Source organism: Haliotis rufescens, unplaced genomic scaffold (genome assembly GCF_023055435.1).
Source record: "Haliotis rufescens isolate VD_foot unplaced genomic scaffold, xgHalRufe1.0.p SCAF_4, whole genome shotgun sequence".
NCBI lineage: Eukaryota > Metazoa > Mollusca > Gastropoda > Lepetellida > Haliotidae > Haliotis > Haliotis rufescens.
The window spans coordinates 13,178,482-13,200,923 of record NW_025964112.1 but is presented as its reverse complement, the minus strand read 5'-3'; the positions used below and the strand labels follow the sequence as shown (position 1 = coordinate 13,200,923).

The following is a 22,442-nucleotide window of genomic DNA, read 5'->3' as shown; positions in this document are numbered from 1 at the left end:
ACAGAACACACAAGTAAACTTAACTTGCCCAAATTTGCTAGTCTGTCTCCAATCCCCAAGAGAACAAATTATTAAAGCAAATCCAACTCAAGTCTAGAATGATTTGGCAAGTCTAGATTGCCTCGGAACTAGTAAATCTAGCATTGTTCTGGGCTACATTTGAATTTTACTTTGTATTTTGTAGATACAGTCAAGTCCCGTTAATCCAACATGGTTGGTTGCAGATGATTAAGTCGGATTAACAAGTATGTCGGATAAACGAAATTAAGTAGTATGACCCTTTGTATTTTGTAGATACAGTCAAGTCCCGTTAATCCAACATGGTTGGTTGCAGATGATTAAGTCGGATTAACAAGTATGTCGGATAAACGAAATTAAGTAGTATGACCATTTGTGATCGAAAATCGGACAACTACATGAAAGATAACAATACAAACACGTAAGAAAAATAAATAAATATTCATATTGTTATGTTACATTGTTAGCGGAATCTGTTTTCATGCAAACTCAACACAAAACTATGGTTACGGGCTGTATAACTGATTCAAAATATTTTAAAAATCATAGTCTGGATGAGGTCACCAGTTTGAAACTGGTGCTGCAAAGCTCAAGAAAGCTGCTTTCTCAGTGGCTTATGTCGACTTCCTGTTCTTCATTTCATTGGTTTGTCAAAGTTCACGAAAGGTTGTTCTGACGTGACCTGTAATGGGATGTCCTCGGCGATAGCGAGAACTTGTATCTGATTTTAATGAGACTGAGGTAAACTAAGCATGTGATTAATCCTGTTGTGTATATTTAAAACATCAATTGTTTTATTGTTAAGCAAGTTTATCTCTGCAGCCATTGTAATATGTAGCTACCAGCCGACTCGTCTCGCATCAAAACACGGAGCTGTGTACTCGCGGGCAGATGACCACAGAGTGCGCTGATCACTGTGTCGGATTAACGAGACTGTGTGATGAGTGATTTCGGTAATTCATTGCAAATTAGGTGTGTCGGAGTCGGAGTGCCTGACTTTTGGATTAATGGGTCTAAATATCACTGATTTAATCAGTTCCCATCATTAGTGTCCGTTAAACCCAATTGTCGGATTAGCGAGACTTGACTGTACATACTTTTAAATAAGAGAACTGTATTTCTAGGATCATAATTTTGCCTGATCTAAAGTTCACACTGTTAAGGCTGGTTTGGGCGGGTAGTGTTCCTACATCTTACGAATTATGAAATTATCTGCTTTCATAATGAATATTTTATGTGAAGGAAGTGAGTGAACTGGCTTCAATGGCACTTAAACAGTATTCTATTTCCTGCATCGGTATTTACTTTTACGACTATTACTGTCTTTTGACTTATATAATAAAACTGCAACCAGCACAAACAGTGTTAAAGTAAGTATGACCACAACATACCTCGCACCCATTACGCAAGCTTAATCAACATCACTGCTGGTTATCGCTCCAACATTTCATATCGAAAATCGGAGCAGACTACTTATATTACAGTAGTAAGTGTACCTTTATGCCAAGCTGTTAACACAAGGAGAGATTTTCCTACACTTTATCTATAGTAAAGTGTGTATTTGGCGCAGTAAATAAGCATTTCTAGAGCAATAGAATGTACACCATCTCACATATAGCTAAATCAAATACTCTGGACAGTCCGATCAGTGGACATCCTAAAAGGATTCAAATCACATGACCAGAAGAGACTAAATTTGCACTCTGGTGGATGAACCAAGCATTTGAATGCATCAACACATCGATAATTTAATGATTAAGCCGTTAAGAATGCACTCAACATGCTCTAACTCAAATGTTACCATGTAAAAACTCGATGCATGTATTCATGCATTTCCTTGCAAATTTCAATGACGATATTCAGCACTGAACATGCTGAACAAGCTTATTAAATCATTAACACATAAAACTATAATAAATCCAATATATAAATGGTGAGTTGTGTATTTACTCACGCAAACCAACAGCTGCCCGTCATTATTTTCATTAGTTCATGATAAAACATGGTAATATATTGGTACATTCAAACCTAGAAGGGCATTGGCCTCTAATAATTCCGTCAACACAACCTCACCAAGAATGCTCATTCAATGTTTATAAACACAGCTGTAGGGACATGAACTGCACCAAAACAAATATTACTTTTTAACAACATGAAAAAAGTTAACATATTTCATGTTATAAACAAATAATCATGATAATATGTTAACAAAAACAATTATTTAATTCCAGTACCGGTTATCAAACAAGCATAAGAAAATATGAAAATTCTAACCATGCTTACACTACAGGCCTATGGGCAAATTAAATTTGATTTTTATAGTTGACCACAAGTTATATTTGTTTTGCTCTAAGTATTTTAGAATAAATTTGGTTCATATCATCCCACCATGAGAGTTTAACAGGGATTTATCTAGGCAACATTCTGCTCAAAGGCAGAAGAAAATGTCAGTATAAATTCATTAATTGGAATTACAAATTGGCCAAGTCATGGTATTATGTATAACTAATGTTATCGCTTTGGAGAGGTGACTCGTATTACACTGATAACAGGACCAATAGACAAGAAGAGACTTTCATGTTTAGTTTAACATTTAATGGCATATTAACATACACATGAATTTAAGCAAATCATGAGTTTGAACAAATTTATGTTCTTTCCGCAACAAGTCTGCCAAGCACACTTACTGACTTTGTTTGGAATCCTAGATATATCCCTGCATTATTTTGTCATCACAAACCAAACCAAATGGAATTGGATTTGCCAAGCCTCCAAAATTCTTTCTGTTTAAGGTAAAATGGGTTTAACATCACATCATAGATTATTGCACTTATACAGCGATGTGTGTGCGTGTGTCTGTGGCTGCTTGTACTAGTCTGGACTGATGCCGTTTTATAGTGCTAGCACACTGATATACCATGCTGCAGTTTAACATGAATACCCCACTCAGACACAGTTTACTGACTCCAAGCCAACCAGTTGCCAATCTTTTACGAGTACCATTTTTTAACGTTTTTGGTATGACATGGCTGGGGATCGAACTGCTTTCCGGGTAGACGCTTTACCACTAGTCCACGGAGGCAGTCTTTTTCTGTTCAAACCAGTCACAGGTAACCACAGACCCAAGGATCAAATGACATCTTCCAACAAACACAGAATTATTGTGTGCTACAGGTAGACTCGTCTTATTTTAATGTGTCATTAACATGATTAATGTCTACCTCACATGGTTCATTCTCCCTGCAGTGTTTTATTGTACGATAAACTACAACCGCAAGCCGTTCATTTCTCATATGCGATATCGACATTATGTACAGTATCTGTAAGGACGTTAAGAAAAATTATGGATGCTTAATATGAAAAAAACTTCCTTATTTTAATAATGATGACTCCCTGAATGGGATACGACCACAGCAATGTCGATTTTATTAATAGGGGGCTTAATTCATCTCATAGCTAATAGATGACAAATCCCCCTGGCCTCCACAAATCATTTGACTGTTTTCTGTGCAGTTTCCAGAAAGACTACCTATTAGTTTTAGAGATATGGTCCGGACAAACATACCAGTAGGAACAGAGTCAAAGTCAAACTTGTTGCCATGGAAACAGAAAACAAAATTCTAAACACCCCTAAATAGAAAAAGGCACCATTTGACAATCTGCCCTTTGTGTGTGCAGTGTCATAAAAGAATACTTATTAGTTTTAGAGATATGGTCTGAACAGACACACCACTATGAATGGAATCAAATTCAAACTTGTTTCCATGGAAATGGAAAAAAATACATATCTTAAAAAAAAAATACATAGCAAAGGGCACTAGTTGACAACCTGGTCTTTGTGTGTGCAGTAATGAAACAGTACCTATTAGTTTTAGAGATATGATCCGGACAAAAAATGATTACGGATGGACAGACAGACAAACTGATTACTATATCCCTCCTTATTACATACCGGGAGCATAATAATGAGAGTCAAAATTACTTCCATCATCGCTTATGTATTTATTTTGCATATTTTCAACCAATGAAAAATAGGCAACTTTTTATTCAATGTAAATAACTAAACTGCTTAACACCAGAGCTCCAGATAAGCTGCGTATCTGCGTAAAATACGCATCAGAAATGCAGAAATACGCAGTAAAATAAAATCCAAGCGTATCAAATATGCAACGAACATTACAGATAAGCTACAAAAATAAAAAATATTGTGAAGTAACCCTGTGTATTCGTTTAGCAAATCGACCGCCTCCGTGGTCTTGTGGTAGAGCGTCCGCCCGGAAAGCGGAAGGTCCAGGGTTCGATCCCGGGCCGCGTCATACAAAAAGACGTTAAAAGATTGTACTTGTTGTTACCCTGTCTGGCGCTCGGCATTAAGGGGCTAAAACAAGGACTGGTCGGCTCGGAGTCAGTATACTGTGTCTGAGTGGGGTATTCATGTTAAAACTGCAGCATGGTATCTCAGTGAGCTAGCACTATAAATCGGCATCAGTCCGGACTAGTACAAGCAGCCACACACACACATACACGTGCATGCACGTCGCTATATAAGTGCAATAATCTTGGACGCGACGTTAAACCCAATTTCACCTCACCTCACCCGTTTAGCAAATCCGTCAACCTTGCCAAAATAATGACAGTTACTTCATGATCATTTGCCATCACACTTTCTTGTGGAAGTATCATGGCATTTTTGGGTCCTATAAAGCTTTCGAACCCACACGACACCTGTTTGCAGGGACAAGATGAATAGTGTTTTTAAATATTTAACTTAAATACCCACATGTGTAAAAACTAGTGGGTAACAGAAATTTGAATACCCAGATAGGATTACTGATACCCAATGATTTTAAAATGCATGGGTAAAATACCCAAAACACCAAAAGCTTATCTGGAGCTCTGAATACATAGAGATTATTAAATGAACATGTGTGTCATACTGAATTTACGAAACAGGATCAGAATTTTTGTTTTTCCCCGAAAGAGAGCGAGGGTAATACATGAATTCGTACCTGAGTTTCATATAGCATGACACAGGTGACCCATTATCATGATCATTTCTTTATCCTTTTGAGCTCACGTTTAGACAAATGCATTGATCGTGACCCTTGACTTTCATGCTTAATTTTGAACACTGAACATGCTGAAAGGCCATCTCTCCATCTTTCGCAATTTCTCCATCATTATCATGTCATATTTTGTTGAAAAAACATCAATGCAATTGGCATTGTTTTAATCCTTATTTCAGATTGCGGTGTTCATACACAAGCTGAGGGTAGAGTACATCAGTCAATTGTCAGTGTCACACATGTCCTTGTAAGCCTACACATATTAGCTGTATGCTTGACAGTTATATGTAACAACTCAACAGAACAGCCATGGGGCTCTGTAGCTCACCAGAAGTTATGGTAGGCGAGTGTGTTGTGTTTAAAGCAAATTCTACCATGAATTTGACCCATGGACTAAGTCTAAATCATGGTGCCTTCAATACTTTGAACATTCATTTCAATCCTTGTCATTTGTCTACTGCTAATTTCACACACTCAGAAAGCGATGGTGACATTGCTCATACTATCTTCATAAACAACAGCGATACACACCTCTTAACACACCCGCATAGATACACTAATCTAATATTGTTGCATAACACAGTGGAAACCTTCTGTAGTGGCCTCAACATGACGGCTTCACTACTGAACATACCTCTAACCCTATTAATATGCTACTCTACATCATTTTGAAGGAGTACTTGAAAATAGAGGTAGCTTTCCTAGTGTGACACAAGACCTCAATAGGTCCACACTGTAACAGCCATCATTCAGGTTTATGGTAATGAATCCTACATGGAGGGCGCAATTCAAGTAGGGATTTGAGATGGAGATAAATAGCAGTTAACTACCTCCAGATAAAGTAGTTCGGGAGTATACAGCAGTATATCACCCTCTGTGTCAACTCCAAGCCACTGATAACTCAGGGGAAACAGAGGGAGGAGTGGACGTTAGTCCAAATATTTCCAGTCTAGATTAGGTTTAACATGGTTAAGGAATCTCCAAGCCATGATCCTTAGGATTTGCCAGCTTATACCATAACACTAATGACGGAATGTTTGTTTGCGAAATGTTCATCTTTATAAAGCAGCGTCAGAAATTGACACCAGTCCTATAGTCCTTGACAAACTGCCCAAAAGTCAAGGTATCATAAGGACTAGTAGAAATAATCCCTTTTTATGGGTTTTGCTATATATCATGTATAAGGACTAGTGGACAAAAACTGTAACTGTTTCTAACACTGTAAAGTAATTGGGAAGGCCACACTCAGGAGTATTACAGCAATATGATGGTGGCCTGTATATAATCAAGTGAGTGAGTGAGTGAGTGAGTGAGTGAGTGAGTGAGTGAGTGAGTGAGTGAGTGAGTGAGTGAGTGAGTGAGTGAGTGAGTGAGTGAGTGAGTGAGTGAGTGAGTGAGTGAGTGAGTGAGTGAGTGAGTGAGTGAGTGAGTGAGTGAGTGAGTATGGTTTTACACCACTTTTAGCAATCTTCCTGCAATATCACGGTGGGGGACACCAGAAATGGGCTTCACACATTTTACCCATGTCGGGAATCAAACCCGGGTCTTCGGCGTGACGAGCGAACGTTTAACCACTAGGCTACCCGACCGCCCCATATATAATCAAGCGATTGGTACAAGAAACAACACTCCATTCTGTCGGGGCACATAGACATCCAGTCAACCAAGTCCCAAAGTCAGACCACCCGATCCATCAAATCACCCCTTAAGACCAGCATAGGTTGCTGGAGAATCCCAGCAGTGATAAATGATGATGGCCATGGTGCTTGTTATGTTCCTGATATTGAAAATGATTTCTTTAGGAGTCCTAACATTCAACTACTATGGCAGAAATCCTCAACATACTCAAGAACCTACCCCTCAGAACATACAAATGTGGACCAACCGTATGTTAAATTTTTACATGTAATCCATTAATACATTGAATCTTTCATTTCGTTTTCATGATATTCTGTCAAGATATCTATTTTACCCTAATAGTGCAGCAAAAAATTCTTTCAGAAATTACTGAGCTTGATATATTTATCAAATTATTTTTTGAGCCGTGTATGTTTGTGTATCTGTAAAAATTGTAAAATGAATTCTAGCATCCCATAAATTCACTAAATAGATGTCGTCATTCATCTGGATTTGAAAGTGCAGGGCAGGTTGTCACCTGAAACTGTCTTCACATACTGCTCCCAGGGCAGGTATCAAACCCAGGTCCACAGTGAGACAAGCTAACACTTTAACAATGTTAACCACTAGGCTCCCAAGGGCCCTTAATAAATCTAAAAACAATTAACTCTGAGGATGACTTCAACCTAAACATCTCATAAAAGATGGCCTCAATATGATCAACAGTAACACTTAGATGACTGACAATTTACAAAGTCATATATTCACAGATGGACTCTCCATAATATATATTACATTAACAAGTAGTATTTTAGTATCCATACATCATATTTAAGTATATGGGCTCCCTTGAACACAATCTATATATCTAGATCAGAGGACAATATATATACCAGAAGGAACATAAATCCTTGATATCAAAAGCTTCAAACCCACTTGACTGTCCCAAAGGCTCTTAGTCTTAAGGATTTGAACCAGATTTAAGCCATTTGCAACCACAATCCCATATATAACAAAGTTTCGGCACCCTAATCATTAGATTCAAGTCTCCTACACACTACTTGTTTTTAAAGGGCAAGTGAAGTCAACATAACACCTATGCAGATTTTAATACTTTAGGGCACACTTAATCACAAATGCTTGACCAAAATCAATTTGAAAATCGGAAATAGTGTCACAAAGATGATAAAAAAACGACACATGAAAAGTGTCGCCCATATGAAAATTTTCCTCCAGGAAGGGAAATCTCCCCCTGGAGGTTAAAACAGTTTCTTGCTGCTTTACACACTGAACAATTTGAATGATCATGATGATCAGGCCGATGCCCAGTCTGCCTCGGATTCATTTAAGAATTGAACGTCAGTTTGGATGGATTCATTTAAGAATTGCTGATAAATGCAGGTATTAAAAAGAAAATAGAAAAATGAGTTGATCGTAAACACCGAACGAGAATTCAGGGAAACCCCGGAAAGTAGTTCTGGCAGAAGTTCACACGATCAATTTCACAAAAAATTGTTCACATTGTGTAAACTTTTTTGGTCATTCACAGGTGTGTGAGCTCCAAATATCAGACCACGTGACTTCCCCTTCAGCCAATCAGCATGAAAGAAACAGTGTAAACTTCAAAGTATGAAATTATTAGTATATGTCTTTTTCTGTCTGCTCATCCATTTGATTACCGTGTTCACAACTTACGTCACCTATGTAACATCACAGAAGATGCCTTCAGTTGTTTACTCAGGGGATTAATCTCTCACAGGGATTTATTGTGTGGAATGGGGCCAAGGGCAGTTGGGTGTTTTATTACCCAAACAAGATGTTAGTAACTAAACACTACTACTGATTGTTAATTCTTAAATTGATTATTCACAATGTCAAAATCAAAAGTCATTTCACACATTGAACAATGTATGCAATATTGTTAATTTTATTTTGCAGGATTAACAGAAATAGCAGAAACAGCATATTTATAATGCCTGAGAATGACAAGATAGACAAACATGGAAAGCATATTAGCCAATAAAAACAGTTGTAACCGCTGTGCCGGAAGCTTTAGGCCATGCCCAAAATAGATTTACCACTTTGGTGAAACCCACGAGCAAGGGTATGGTGCTGACAAACCTAGAAACATAATCAAGGCTAACCGGGAATCGAATCCATAATCATAGGTTTCTGGCGTTCCCAAGGGACGCAACTCTGCACAGCGAATCGCGGCGCCCTAGACTACTGGGCCACCCGTGCTCCCTACTTTTTATAAATATTTTGATTTATGAATATTAGGAATTTTTCTATCTCGGAAATTGACAAAATGTATCTCGGAAAATTGATATTCGCAACAAAACCGCAAACAATTTTTTCACTTGACCTTTAAAACTGAATACAAAATGTTTTGGTCACAATTTTGACAAAATGAACACATTGACCTAACCATGTTGACCTGAATGAACAGGGAAATAAAGCTGCATCTGTAATTCTGTTTCAAATAGACCTTACCACATTTCGACCAGTATAAAAATACATTAAAATATCTTCTTTAAATTTAATTGAATGGCACATTCAAGATTAGTGTGCGTATATAGCAAAATGCATGCATGTTTATAAGGCTGCTTGTACTAGTCTGAGCTGATGCAAGTTCTATTGTGCTAGCCCACTGAGATACCACGCTGCAGTTGAACATGGACGCCCCACTCAGACACAGTATACCAACTCCAAGCTTACCAGTACTTGTTTATCTCAAAGAATCAGAAACTAGAACACGGAGGTGCCTCCAGGACTTTCCTTTGTTCCGAAATACTGTTGAACGACATTACTTTATTTGATTCAATCTGAAATCAGGGTTCTGTTTATGGGGGAGGAAAAGAGTGATTAGCAGACAAATAGGTGGCCAGGAAGATACATCTATCATTAAACCAATATGGTAAAACATTTCTTGGACATTTTGGAAACATCCGTAATTCTGTTTAAAAAAAGACCTTATAAATATTGTCAAATTTCATAAACCATAAAACATTTTCTGCAAATTAACCCTTTAAGTGAAACAAATACTAATACAAAATTAAACGAACTATGACTTAACATGTAAAATAAGAGTGAATGAGTGGATCAGATGATCTTATCATACACTCCAGTATCCCTGTGAATGGGGTTCCTGGAAAGAGTAGGTCACCTGTACCAGCTGGTGGTAAGTGCAGAAAAACTGAGAATAGGATGTTACAATTTTGACCTAGTTGATTGTGTTACATTGTAAGCGACAGCAGTGAGGATTGTTGCTCAGGCCCTCAACGCCTGGTTTGTCTGGGCCAGAGTACAATATTTACAGAATAGCAAGACAAGGAGGAAATGTAGATGTTAACAGGAAGTTCAGTCCTAATAAGACTGACGTTTAGATATGTAGTGTTCACATTACTCACACAAAGCATGAAAGTCACGGGCTCCTTGTCCTAATTCTAATGTAGCATGTGACACACTGAGTGGATCCCTCGATTCAAATACTAAAGGAGCAAACCTCAAGCAACCCCTGTACTCCAAACACGGCACACAGTCCACATCTCATTTCCACAGTTGAAAGTAATATTGTAGATACCTTAAAGGATAAGTAAAGTCAACACTGCAACTGTTCAGATATTAATACTTTAGGGCATACTTAATAACAAACGCTTAACCAAATTAAATTTGAAAAACAGAATTAGCGTAAATCAGACAATAACAAACGACAGACGAAATTGTCTTCAAAATTAAACATTCTGCCACTGTGGATTCCCTTTACTGGGGTTAAATCGGGGTTCCGGTGATTGACAATTTAAACGATTGGGTCAGCACCCAGCATGCCCAGTATATCTGGTGGTTTATTGGTGGTCTTCTTACTAGGGTTGGGACGGGTAACTCGGGTACTTGGGTCGGGTGGGTCTTGAATAGCACTCTGGTACCGAAAGGACTACCCGGACCCGTGCTTAGTCACGTAATATATTGTTTCACAACAAAAAATCACTATGACTACATGGTTACACAAGACTATGAACCCATTCCTTCGACTTATATATGTTTGAATAAAGATAAAATTGCTGTTAGCTTGAGTGTATATGTATAACCAGATCGTTTATACGTGTATCTAAATACATTTTGCTCGGACTACTGTCAAACTATTCCCAATCGGACATTTTGTACCGGGGGTACCCGGGTAGTAAATTTGGACTCGTCCCAGCCTACTTCCTACTTGTCCAGCACCTACTGTTATAGGTACAAATTCAACTGAGCTCAGTGATTATAGTGGAGTAAGGGGGCATCTCACTTACACTGTACCAAGTGAAAACTTTTAAAATATATATCAATGAGTGAGTGAACATATTGATCATTTAGTACAGTTGGGCTCTAAAAGGAATGACAGACAAGAAACAGTATTCAACTGTGGCAAATGCGCAGGTTGATTTACAGTTTATTCCCAAATCCAAGAGGGGTAAGCTTGGTTTTCGCCGGATACAAGTTCATGATTAAGACCAGACCCCAAACTTCCATTCAAATATTCCCAAAGAGGATGCCCGACCACCATTAACACCAAAGATGGCTTTTTTGCGAAGCACAATAATATGCGTCAACAAATAATCTTGAGAAGTAACATCCAAAATCTGTTCAAATTCATTGAGATGCTTCAGGTTAAGCAGGATAATACTGCGATCACAATCCAGTCAGTTTGATGCCACCCAAAAGAAAACATTTCGAAACCTAGATCATGCCAATGGGATCTATTGTGTATTTTTGTGTCGTTATCTATGTGTTACAAGCATCCACCGATTCCATACAGTGTTTGATACGATATGACACCCCAGCTTAATCACAATGGGGATTATACCTTGACCAGCTACTGGACAAGTAAGAAGTCACCGTTTGGGGTACCCAACAGGATGTTAGTAATAAAATGCTATCCACAGATTCTTAAATGTTATTTTAATTATTCACGACATCAAGATCAAAGGTGACGTTTCACACATTCAATAATACATGCAACGTTGTTATTTTGATAGGATTAACAGATATAGCAGAAACAGTATATATTTAGATGCTAAGAATCACATATCAGCCTATGAGTGAGTGAGTGAGTTGGGTTTAACGCCGCTTTTAACAGTTTTCCAGTTATATTACGGCGTGTCAGCTTAATGTGGGAGGAAAGCCCGAAGTGACGCAGGTCTCAGACGTTCACCACTTCTGTGAAACCCACTAGCACGGGTATGGTGCTGACAAACCTAAAAACATAATCGGGGCGAACCAGGATTCGAACCCACAATCATAGGTTTCTGGAGTGCCCAAGGGACACAACTCTGAACAGCGAATCAGCCAATGAAAACCTTTGCACAGTACCATAAATCCACGCCCCTTAATATGTTTGTTTTGAAAGCTGATCATGGAGCGTGTGATTATCAGCACTTTCACTTGGGCCATAAATTCGTTTCTACTGAGGTTACAACTTTTTTCCTTTGGAAACTAACTTAATATGTACAGGACAATTGATATTTGCAAAAACTATCACAATCATTTGTTCAATTTACTTGCCCTAATTGATAGTTATGTTGTTATTATCTGGTTAAATCATAAGTCAGAATGCACAACACCTCAGCAATAGACACACTAAAGCAATATGTGGCAAAAGAAAACACTTTACCCATGATCAGAATAAATGTGGGTTTAGATACAATATACAATTCATATTTCTCCATACAACCTGTGTCTATCATTCTATAGCAAGCTGCATATACCTGTCTGTGAACATCAGCTGCTATGGATTACTCACATAAAACTGTCTGGTTTCAGATTTCTTTCAGCAACAGTCCTGTATATTATTAATTCAGTAGAAGGAATTGTCATAAAAGCATGCTTGATGCAGTTTCTGTACAATAGTGTGTGAGTGGCTGGAAGCTGTGTAAGATTTGAACTTTACCAACAATATCTAATCTATAATACAGGCAATGATTTTGGACAAAATTCAAAACAGTGTGCGAAACACTTTTGAGACTACTAGCCCAAACATGGCTCTGAGCATCTTTTTAGGAGAATTTAGTGTTATTATGTGGATTATCATTACCAGATCTTAAATACCAGATCGAACCGCCCGTTCCTAGGGTCCGGGTTCAAACTGGAGGCTTAAGTTGCAGAGTGCATAATACATTTCACTGAGCTGCAATGGTGGAATTTTGTTAGAAATATTGCAATGATTCCTCAAAAATCGTGCTGATGGGGATCCATGCGCAAGTGTACCTTTTTATTTCAAGTGGATCTATATCTTGATTGCTGTATTTGATCTTTGACAAGACATGCTAATGACGCCTTGCATTTCATACATAAGTCACCCAACCTGTTTATGCAACCTTGTATTAAAGTCAAACCAGCAAGCTGTGTATGAAGGCAGAAATTCATCAGGGCAAAGGTTACTATGAGTGAGATTAACATGGCTGGAAGGGGACATGTGTGTGGTTAACTCTTACCTTATCAAACTGTTGAGTGGCCACACCTTACCACTGTATCTGCAGCTGACAGGATATCTCTCCTCTGGACACGAATGGGTCACTCGTTACTATCATGAGAACTGACCTAGTGGAATCTCCCCTATGTCCATACAGAAATAGATTTAAACTGGGTTTTGTAATTATAAACCTGATTTATATGTTATACAGTTTCATTTTCATACATTATTATATACTCCTTCTACCTTCTTAAGTTGTCCTTTCAGCTTTTTCTTTGTCCATTCTCTGCTAATCATTAGCTCAAATTATCCGTAACGTTATTATCAATAAGAATGATAGGCAAGGTTTCAGCCCCACCCACCCCACACATACAAACATTGAAAACGATACATGTGTATTTAAATCATGTCAGATAAAAGCAAAAACTGATGCTGGCCTTCGACATTTACAGTTATGGTAAAACCCACGAGCACAAGTATCATGCTGGTAAACAAGGATCATAATTTCTGCTAATCAGATTGCTAATCCAACCAGAAATCTCAAACTCTGCACAGCCAATTGCAGCACCTAATGACATGGCAATGCTCGATTTAGCTATAAAAGACATGCACCAGTGCAACCTATTATTAAAAAATGCAACCTAATATTTATGTCTACATGTACCAATTGCATGTAAAAAAAACAATTACACATCCACGCAGCATCGACAGTGATAGAAACGGACAGTTTTAGTCCACTAGTCCTTAATCATGATGACATATAGCAAACCCTTTAAAAATGGCAAATTTCCACTCGTCCTTCAGAAACCTTAACTATTGAGCAGTTTGGCAAGGACTTGTCCCAATTTCTAACGCCGGACGATCTTTGAATACATTCAATAATTCAATACCTCTAAGCTTATTTTCCAGACTTAAATCAATAACCCCTTTTTAATTTTTAATTTGTCTCAGTTTGGGGGGCTTCGACGTAGTCAAAATGTGGGAACTTCAACATGTTCAAGATTATGTTCACGTTTCAACTTTGATAAATTTATGGGTACATTGTGCAACCTGGTTTTGTCTGGTGCAACTAGGTTTTCATGTCAACATGACCTAGTGCAATTTAAATCACGTTCTTTAAATCAAGCCCTGCATTGTCATCCCTGCCCCCAAAAGTACTACAAATTCAGTACCTAGCCTGTCACCTGTGGGAACCCCTCTTGGACATGTAGCAACTGAACATTTGGCTGTCAGTTCCACTCATGTGTCATGGTGGAAAATCTATCTTGTAAGGAATAAGAAAAACATAACATGTGAGTTCAAAGATTACAAGAAAAATAAAACATTATAAGCAAGAGGATGCAAAAACAATACTACTTTTAAGTTCAATTTTTAATTTTGAACTGATAGAACACTAAGGGAATTAAACAGAAGAATTATAGATACCCACCGTGGAAAATCATCTCTCTATACTCTGCCCCAGTTTCTAAAATTTACTCTTCTAGTAATTATGAATCAGGTCTAACAGTAATTCTTGCATATGATGCACGTTCTTAGGTTCCTACCACAAAATTCTCAGTTTTGCATATATCACTAAACAGTTATCATGTGAGTGAGTGAGTATGGTTTTACGCCGCTTTTAGCAATATTCCAGCAATATCACTGCGGGGGACACTAGAAATGAGCTTCACACATTGTACCCATGTCGGGAATCACCCGGGGTTGGGGTTCACTTATGTGCACATTCATGTGCTCAATTATTGGCAAACTTGTTCACTTGCATCCTATTCCAGGGAGGCCACTAGCGGTGTAACGATACGGCGATACAGTATTGTATCCCGATGCACAGCCCACGATACGATGCATCAATTTGGAAAGCATGTATCACGATACATACGATATTTTCATAACAGTTTTACTTACGTATTTTCTTGAGTATAGTGCGCACTTTTTTCTCTCCAAAAGACAGCTGTGTAGAAGGGGGTGCTCAGTATACACGGATGAATGAGTTTTGATGTTTTTTCCCCCATGGAAAGACATTACCATGAGCACGTAACACCGGAAATACCATGTCAACAAATCCATACTGAAGTTCGCAAATTATTCATGTAATTACACTGTCTGGCTAGAAAAAGTGTTCTTTGTATATTTGGACTTATGTTTGTAACTTATTTCATTAATTTTATTTTAAATATGTTTAGTAAAAGCTGCATCGAAATTAACAAGATATTGGAATATATTATTCCTGATAAAAAAAAATAGTTTCAGATACAACTTTTGCCGATCCTTGCATTAAAATCCTGTGAAGTTATATCATTGGGTGTGTCTTGACCGAATCACCGGTAGATTCAAAGAAAACGTGTGGACAGCTGATTGCTGTTTACGAGAAAATACACAAGGTAATCTTAATCCCTGGATATAAAACAATGCCTAGCTGAACAAAAAATACAATTTAACCGGTAAATCAACATGTCTGGTGATTTTTTATCTCAAATTTCGAATTTGTACTGACGAAGTTTCTCATCACCCGTTCGTTTGCCGGACTTCGCTGTAGGGGTACGGTGTAATTTTTTTCTGCGCATAATATTCAAATTTCTTTTTTTTCCAAAATATTGAACCCGCTAGAGGGGGGTGCGCACTATACTCAAGAAAATACGGTACTTTTAAACATGAAATACGTTTAACAGTTTCAAAGCCAGTTTGTTGTTTCAGTAAAACATACTGTATTGCTGACAAGATGCTATAACAGTAAATAAACACCTTATATCTTCTTCAACTGTACTTGTCACATCTTTTAGAGAGCAGAAAGACATCAACTTGGCTTAGCTTGTATCAGTAAACACTGTATTGTGAAACGTATCGTATCGCGACCCCTGTATGGCAATACGTATCGTATCGCGACCCTCCCGTATTGTTACACCTCTAGAGGCCACTCTTGTTTGTTGTGATGAAGAAGGAAATAGATCATCACTTTCATGATTTGTTTCAGTTCAGTCATAATATCATGTGAAAGTAATTTGATACAGATTAGAATAATTGTCACTTGGCTAAAATAAACTTTACACAAAGCAATTCACAAACACAAAGAAAATCTGTTTAGATTCGATCTTCAGTTCAGTAAAATCAATGCAATAAAACAGACATTTTTTTCCCTTGTATAAAGTAGTGAGGTGTGTTGGTTTTATGCTGATTTGAAGAGAATAAGCTGCTGCATTTGTCAAGCACATTATATACACCATAGGGGAATCCAGTCACCTTTCAATGCTATATGGCCACTTAGCTTATTACCAATATCAATAAAGAAAACAATGTTAATTATAGTAAGTAAACACACAGTGTGTTCAATGGTGTATAGTCAGAGCGAACTTCTAACAAGTTAATCTCATTACCGGCCTACCGGCCTCACCACCCTTCCTGCTCTCATCAATGCTCATATCACACTCTCCGTATCCTGTTTATCTTTGTTTCAATTGTTCAAGAAAAGCATTGTTCATTGTGTATTGGTCTAATTTTAACACAAAAGTATATATCCCATGTTGGCAGGATACATTTGACAACACTGACAGGGTGAGTTTCTTTTCACAATGCTTGACTTGAGTTGATAATAATAAAATGGCGCAAATTATCTACCATATTTCTCAATGAAAATAATATTATGAGTGAGTTAGTTGAACAATATTTCAATTATATCACAGCGTGGGTCAGTTTAGTGTGGGATGAACACCTGATGAGGCTTTTTTATTTATCACTTTGGGGAAATCCATGAGCACAGGTTTGGTGCTGACAAATCTAGGATTCAAACCCATAACAATATCAGGGTTAGATACTAACAGTTTTTGTCCACTAGTCCTTATAATGATAACATATGGCAAAACCCTTAAAATGGGCAAATTTCTACTAGTCCTTAGGATACCTTTACTCTTGGGCAGTTTGGTAAGGACGACAGGACTAGTGCCAATTTCTAACGCTGAATATGTTTATGATATTTCTAAGGCAGACAACTTTACACAGCACCTCAAACTGGGTTTAACACAGATCCCTAGCCTTGATCGAAGGTTTAACTGAATGACAAGTCCATGGAACGGTGGCCAGTCTTTTATAGTGATCGTGTGAGTGTGGTTTTCCGTCGCTTTAAGCAATATTCCAGCAACATCACGACGGGGGACACGAGGAAACGGCTTCACACATTGTATCCATGTCGGAATCGAACCCATGTCTTTGGCATGACAAGGGAACGCTTTTACCACTAGGCTACCTGACCGCCCGGACAGTCTTTTATAGGGAGAACTTGTAATCATTATTGATATATTATTATTTATATAATCTTGGAATAATGATCACTAATAATCATTTCCTTAGAGACTTGTACAAGTCCAACAGACCCCCTTTACAATTCTAATCCATTTTGTTCATCACAAACTTAATTCATTCATAGCAAAAGATGTCCCACGATAGATAGTGTTCAGACTGGTGATGCTGGATGCATGAAGCATCAAAAACAAATACATAATTAACCGCTTTCCAATGCATATAACAAAAATTACTATATCGAAGAAAATAATAGATGTATTATATTAAATCTCACTTTTGATCCCTTTACCTCCATGACTAAACTCGAAAATGAAAAACAAAAATAGGTTGAAAGTGGAAATGCTTGCATAGACTGTCTCTTGCTAAATAAATGTGCCACCGCAGGCCACCATATTTAGCAAACAAATATTAAAACTCGCAACATCGTGAGGCCCTATTCAATGGCATTATATGCAAAGATGATTTATCACCGAAAGGAGCTAAAGAGCACCCAATGACCCTAGCTGTTGCTAGGCTGATGTTACTGGGCATTGTTTTATGTATTGTATCTGCAAAATAATTTCACAAATTACGTCATAGGGTATTGTGGCGTGTTAGTAACGTTTGTGGTACTGAATTCTAAAGGTAGGCTCTTTATTCATGCTAATGGACTTATTACTTTCACACATAAAAATATGACTATTTTTATGTTTAGATCTTTGTGTGAAAATCTTGGTCAGTATGTTGGAAATTAAAAAAGAATACATGTAAAATAATGTTCTTCAAAAACTGATCTGACTATAATGCTATGTGTGCTGTGTTACTCAATTTTGTGTCATCATTAACCGACTGTATGCACAATTATATTGTGGTGAGTGGTGAACATAAGTTTACTTACACTACAGCCGATAAGAAAATGAAGGTTTTTTTACTTGAAATATTTTAGGATTGGTCAAACCGGTAAACAATAATATTCAGTCTTGTCTAAAATAACAAAGGTTCACTATGACCATGGCTACTAAACGTCTTCATTATTCACCCCACCAAAAACGTGTCAGCGACTGTGTTTACATTTTTGCTTAGCCTATTTTGTATTTCATCATCACAAACCATGACACTGATTTCATACACACCTGCATGTACGCTCTAACATAGTCAACTTTAGTCACCTGTCAAATCCAGATACATAAATATAGTTTATACAGTGGATATTCATTTTACAGAGCTTGTAAATAATTCAAAGCTCTAAAAACACATACAAATTATTCAGGCAATATAACTTCACTGTAAAACTACCGCGGCACACCGATCAGCTGTTCGCAAACACAAAGCTCGACTGGGTACCTGGGTCATCGTGAACCTTTGCCACGGCGATCCCCCGCGGAATGAGTGGGCTCGAGATGTCCGCGTGCTGCAAACAGTAATGTCTACACGAATGGAATTGCCAATTTATGCCAGTTCAACAGCAAAATCCCTGCTGAACACGCCCGTACAAAGGAAATACCCAACAATACAATGTACACTCCGTGGACGTAACTAACTCGACCGAGCGAGTCAATGGAAAGGTCGTCATAGGAACAATATTCGATTTTTTTTACGAAGGTTGATGTATTTGGAGACTAAAAAAAAAGATTTCGCGATCGGTGATTACCTTGTACCCAAAATGTCTTCACGGAAGTCCTGTGTTTCGGGTGGGTGACCGAGAACACCCTGATTGGAATACGGGCGACCTACGAACACTATGAATACCAAAACAACCTTGAAGGGAACTTACCTCACGTTTTTAGCGCTTCCGCACTGCAGCCGACTGTCATGCGCACTGATTGTTATCGAAAGCAATATGGAAGATCAATACAGCCACATTCCCTCTGAAACGAATGATGCGAACACTTCTTGACTCTAAACACATGTGCTAGTTAATGACGAGTATTGACGACATAGTACTGCACACACGTGATGTAGGCGGATATATACAAACAAAGAGAGACGCGATATCAGGCTAATAATTGCGTTCAGCTGTGTCGGTAGTTCATTTATTTAAACGTCGAGGGTGCGGAACATTTATGCAGCATTAACCATTCCCGCGTTTAGTCAGTAGTAGTATATTTTAGATGATAGTTGACACTTATGTAAAGCTTATATGAACTCACGTCGCAGTACATCGACACAAATCCAGATTAAATAATCCATTTGATCATATATGAAAAGCACCGTTCGCGAGAAAAGGGTAAGTTATAGTCCGTACGGGGTTCCATACAATATTTACATCGGCACCAAGCACTGACTCTGACGTCAAGATTGTCCTATGACGTAGGCAGTCTATGGGTGATTCTGGTAAATCTGAAGTAAAAACAAAATAATAACGTGGATGTTACAAACTTAGATTTGCGCGCTTGTAAACGGTGCATCAGATGTTAGCCACACAAGAAGATTGGCCTCAAATGTCTAGGCTTCCCAGGGGATTTTTCGCACCACGTTCATATTATTTTCATGAAAAAAAGATTTGTACATAATCATACAACATTATTAACCTAAATAAGTTACATTAAAACAAAATAAACCTCAATATAGATATAGTATTAACGTATGGCATAATCAGTTCAGTTCTTAAGATGGATAACCGCGTACCAAAATCATTTTGTTGAGTTTTGTTAAGGGGAACATTGAACAAAATCACGGGCTTAAAACGTGAAGTTATTGTGCGGAACGACTAAGTATACTGTCATAGCCAGAACATCAACACTACGAGATACTGTACACGAAACATTTTGCACCACTGAACTAAAGCGTAATTATCTAACACCACTGCATTGTTGCCAGCAGTATTAATACTTCGCATTTCTGAAGAAAACGTTTCAGTAAGGATTCTACATTTACTCGACCTTTATTTAAGTAGGGGATCTTCACATACCAACGTGTATAGTCCTGCACCATGACTGCGAAATATCTGCTTTTAATCTTATCAAACACAATCTAGGTTATGAAAGGCGTTCTCGACTAAAAGCTCCACGACTTTAGAAAATATAGAAGAGGTCGACTTATTGCGTAATAAAATAATTCATAGACTATCTTTGTCTATTACTCGTGCAAATTTGATATTTATTCACTCCTTACATATATATTTATTTGCATGCGGTCAAATATGTATAAAACGCGAAGTCGAAGAAAGTGTGCTTGTTGTATACAAATGTAAGTCAATCACGCATGTCATAACATAAACGTTTGTATATTTTCTCAATTATTTTACTACTACTACTTCTACTACTACTGCTGCTGCTGCTGTTGCTACTGCTGTTGCTGCTGCTACTACTACTCCTATTATTATTATTATTATTATTAATCCCAGAGACTGTCTTTAGCATTTTTCTTCTCCGACGTCACGATTTATGTAACGCTTTGACCTTCATGACCTTGCTCCTTATCTTAATCTCCGTAACCAACGAGGTCGTGATTCTTGTGGTTATTTTATCACGATTTAAAAACAATATTCTCTTTAAGATAAAGAGAGCAACACGGATTCACTAGGAACATGCGGGGTTGAACGTTTCCAATCTCACGCCTTAAAATCACGTTTGTCATTCAACCAACAAAGAAAGGGACATCTCACGTAAGAGTGTGTGAGTTGATATTTAACGTCATATTGCTAAAATACTTCTCACGTTCGAGACAATACCGGGTAATAGAGTGAGTGAGTGAGTATGGTTTAACGCCGCTTTTAGCAATATTCCAGCAATATCACGGCGGGGGACACCAGAAATGGGCTTCACACATTGTATCCATGTCGGGAATCGAACCCGGGCCTTCGGCGTGGCGAGCAAACGCTTTAACCACAAGGCTACACGACCGCCCCACTGGGTAATAGAGGGCGAGGGAGTGCATTTTATTGTACACACGGGTACACATTCTCTATTCAATATATATAGAATACTAAACGAACTCCAGTATCACACCAATTTTATGAAACGAATGAATAGTTCTTTTATCTGACGAGCGATAAGGTGATCGTCACTTCATAACAATTGACCTTTTTCACACTTTCGCCATCTTGGATCGAAAACGAGGCTTGGAGAGCATAGCTCCATGCAGTGTGAGTCGCATCAGCTGATAGGGAACAGACAGCATGTTGTGCATTTCACTGATGGACATTTCAAACAAACAAAAAATGGTATCCCCTGTATCTTATACAGAAGATATTTCACAGTTAATCCCGAGGTCCAACTAAAATATGCCTGTAATACACTGGAATTAGCATTTTGCTGTCAGGATCCCGGAAGTGAATCGAAAGGTGCATTTCGAGATACGTATTTCAGAAATAGATTGTTTTATCATAACCTCGTCGGCATATAGGTACAATGTGACAGTACATTCAATGACAGAGGTTTTGTATCGTAAATAAACCGCATAACATGAAACAAGTCAGTGTACTTTTGCAAATTTGCTCAGTCAATGCGTGGCTTGTCGAACTCGAGATCGTCGATCATGTTTATTTCACGTTTCATAGTGGTGTTTGCTGCACAACGCACTGTCGTTTTGCCATGAGTCCAGTTTCTGCTATGATTTTCATCTAAACATATTACGATGTAAATGATATTAGTTCACAAAATAACTCGTGTGTCAAAATTAATATTCAGAAGGGGCGATAACTCTATTCAGTGTGTACAATTAGGAGATAAACCATACGCGCAGCGTGAGGTTTCAAATGTTAAATTTAGCGTGGTTAAATATACAGGTAACCTAGCTCTACATTGAAAACACAGTGTGTTTATCTCAATTCTACCATGACTAAATAAAACGCGAACTCTTTGGTGTTAGCAAATATACTGAGTGATGCGGCATGGGTTGAGTCCAGTGTTTTGAGTGGGTTAACAATCTGAATTACGGAATCGCCGAACAAAATATGGTGCTGTATATACTCAAGCAGTTAGTTTACACCGTAATACCTCACTCGAACATATGACAAGGCATTGAAAGCATATAAGCACGGCAACTTGGTAAGCTAACATGAGGTGGGCATCCCTAAA

General features: G+C 38.0%; 1 protein-coding gene and 1 pseudogene across 9 annotated transcripts in view; one reads left to right on the top strand and one right to left on the bottom strand.

The window, feature by feature from the left end:
* The window catches only part of LOC124111394, a 51,655-nt pseudogene that overhangs the window by 12,980 nt on the left and 16,233 nt on the right, over nucleotides 1-22,442 (top strand).
* Nucleotides 1-22,442, bottom strand: part of LOC124111374 (sodium bicarbonate cotransporter 3-like) — a 152,546-nt gene that overhangs the window by 120,694 nt on the left and 9,410 nt on the right. For 5 of the 9 annotated variants that reach the window (XM_046471058.2, XM_046471048.2, XM_046471061.2 and 2 more), the window contains exon 1: nucleotides 19,196-19,341. The exons of 1 other annotated variant lie outside the window; for it this stretch is intronic. The gene's annotated coding sequence lies outside the window, so the exon portion shown is untranslated. Of the gene's footprint in view, nucleotides 1-19,072; nucleotides 19,342-22,442 lie in introns of those variants that run through there. 3 more of the 9 variants (XM_046471056.2, XM_046471063.2, XM_046471049.2) reach the window with 2 other exon arrangements.